At 27.6% G+C, this 2,500-nt stretch overlaps 1 non-coding gene and 1 pseudogene across 1 annotated transcript in view; both read right to left on the bottom strand.

Moving 5' to 3' along the window:
• The window catches only part of LOC129252697 (large subunit ribosomal RNA), a 3,987-nt gene extending 2,567 nt beyond the window's left edge, over positions 1 to 1,420 (bottom strand). The window contains exon 1 of the ribosomal RNA XR_008583591.1: positions 1 to 1,420. This exon is cut by the window's left edge and continues 2,567 nt beyond it. This is a non-coding gene — a ribosomal RNA (large subunit ribosomal RNA).
• Positions 1,421 to 1,862: 442 nt separating this feature from the next.
• Positions 1,863 to 2,043, bottom strand: LOC129252698 (5.8S ribosomal RNA; annotated as a pseudogene).
• Between the last annotated feature and the right edge of the window lie 457 nt (positions 2,044 to 2,500).

The following is a 2,500-nucleotide window of genomic DNA, read 5'->3' as shown; positions in this document are numbered from 1 at the left end:
TCTGCATGAGTTGTTAATTTAGGCACCGTAACATTACGTTTGGTTCATCCCACAGCGCCAGTTCTGCTTACCAAAAGTGGCCCACTGGGCACATTATATCATAACCTCAACCTTCATATCAAGAAAGGTGAGGTTCTTACCCATTTAAAGTTTGAGAATAGGTTAAAATCGTTTCGACCCTAAGGCCTCTAATCATTCGCTTTACCAGATAAGATTATTTTATATAATTTTTAAATGCACCAGCTATCCTGAGGGAAACTTCGGAGGGAACCAGCTACTAGATGGTTCGATTGGTCTTTCGCCCCTATACTCAATTCTGACAATCGATTTGCACGTCAGAACTGTTTCGGTCTTCCATCAGGGTTTCCCCTGACTTCAACCTGATCAAGTATAGTTCACCATCTTTCGGGTCACAGCATATATGCTCAAGGTACGCTCCAGTTAGAGGTATAAATAATAATAAATTATCATTATACATAACTATATGGAACGCCCCGGGATTGAATTAATTGACTATTTATTAAAAAATAGACTAAAAATTAATCCCATTATATTTAAGTTAAGTTAATTATGCCATTAAGTTTAATATAACTCAATGACTTGCACATATGTTAGACTCCTTGGTCCGTGTTTCAAGACGGGTCCCGAAGGTATCCTGAATCTTTCGCATTGTTAATCATATAAATGCATACAAATAAATATTAATATCATAGATATTAAATTTTTTGTAAAATTCAAAAAATGAATTTTAGCATTATATATAATAAAATCTATCAACACTTTATCAAATCATTAGTATTTATTTTATGTTAATATGCTTAAAAAGCAAATTAATTTAAATAAACTTAATATCACCAATGATCTTTTGATAAATACTTTATTATGTTAATAGATTACAATGTCCTTATATGAAAAAAATGCACATTATTTTTTTAATTATTTAATGATGAATTTTTCATAATGGATATTCAGGTTCATCGGGCTTAACCTCTAAGCAGTTTCACGTACTATTTAACTCTCTATTCAGAGTTCTTTTCAACTTTCCCTCACGGTACTTGTTTACTATCGGTCTCATGGTTATATTTAGTTTTAGATGGAGTTTACCACCCACTTAGTGCTGCACTATCAAGCAACACGACTCTTTGGAAATATCTTTCTAGTAATCATTAACGTTATACGGGCCTGGCACCCTCTATGGGTAAATGGCCTCATTTAAGAAGGACTTAAATCGTTAATTTCTCATACTAGATATTAAGATATTCCATACACTGCATCTCACATTTGACATATAGACAAAGTGACTTAGTGCTGAACTATTTTCTTTTCGCTCGCCGCTACTAAGAAAATCCTTGTTAGTTTCTTTTCCTCCCCTCATTAATATGCTTAAATTCAGGGGGTAATCCCATATGAGTTGAGGTTGTTTTAATATTCTTTTTTTATCTTCTCACAATTTAATAAAAAAATTATATCATCTTTTCATCTCTATTTTTCTTTTCTCCTTTTATATATTGTAAATATATAAAAATAATAATAATGTAAAATGAGGCAATCCTAGAATAAAAAATTTAATTTTTATGCTAGACATTCCTCCTTTTAATTACATATATAAATTATTATTTTATATATATATATAAATAATATGAAAATTTTTTGTAAAGAATACTTAGATTCAATATTTTCATCATTTCATTTTATTTGAGAGGATTTTTTTTTTAAAGAATATATAATAAATAAAATTCATTATATATCTTTATTTTTTTTGCTATTAATATTATGAATTATTTAAAATCCAATAATATACACATTTGCTTAAATTCAATTATTTTTATAAAAGAATAAGCAACTTATTTAGCATAGTCTTACAACCCTCAACCATATGTAGTCCAAGCAGTACTTTAAAATTGAATTTAATGTACATAACAGCATGGACTGCGATATGCGTTCAAAATGTCGATGTTCATGTGTCCTGCAGTTCACACGATGACGCACAGTTTGCTGCGTTCTTCATCGACCCATGAGCCAAGTGATCCACCGCTTAGAGTATTTTTTTATTTATTTTTATTTATAACAAATGTCAATTTTTTTTTTGCATATATTAATTGAAAGAGTAAAATTAAATAATATTAATAATATATAAATTGATTTTCTTTCAATAATATATATCAAATATATTTAACTCTAAACATTTTTATTAAGTTGCGAATGTCTTAGTTCAACAATAATACAGTGGTGGTATTTATTATGATTCAATTATTTTGTATTTTTTTAATCATTTTATGTATATATAATAATATAATAAATATATACCACTTTTGTTATTGTGAACAAATTAACTTATCATTCAATCAAATGAATAATAAGTACAACTTTTTATTTTCATGTTTAAAGGTTTTTAAAAGAAAAAAATAAGAAAAAACATTACAAAATGTACCATCATATATTATATTTAATATGATATAATTGATGGATCACAAATTGAATGAAAAAGAATAAAAAGAAT

This window comes from Anastrepha obliqua, unplaced genomic scaffold (genome assembly GCF_027943255.1).
Source record: "Anastrepha obliqua isolate idAnaObli1 unplaced genomic scaffold, idAnaObli1_1.0 ptg000339l, whole genome shotgun sequence".
NCBI lineage: Eukaryota > Metazoa > Arthropoda > Insecta > Diptera > Tephritidae > Anastrepha > Anastrepha obliqua.
This window is presented reverse-complemented; position numbering and strand designations above follow the sequence as displayed.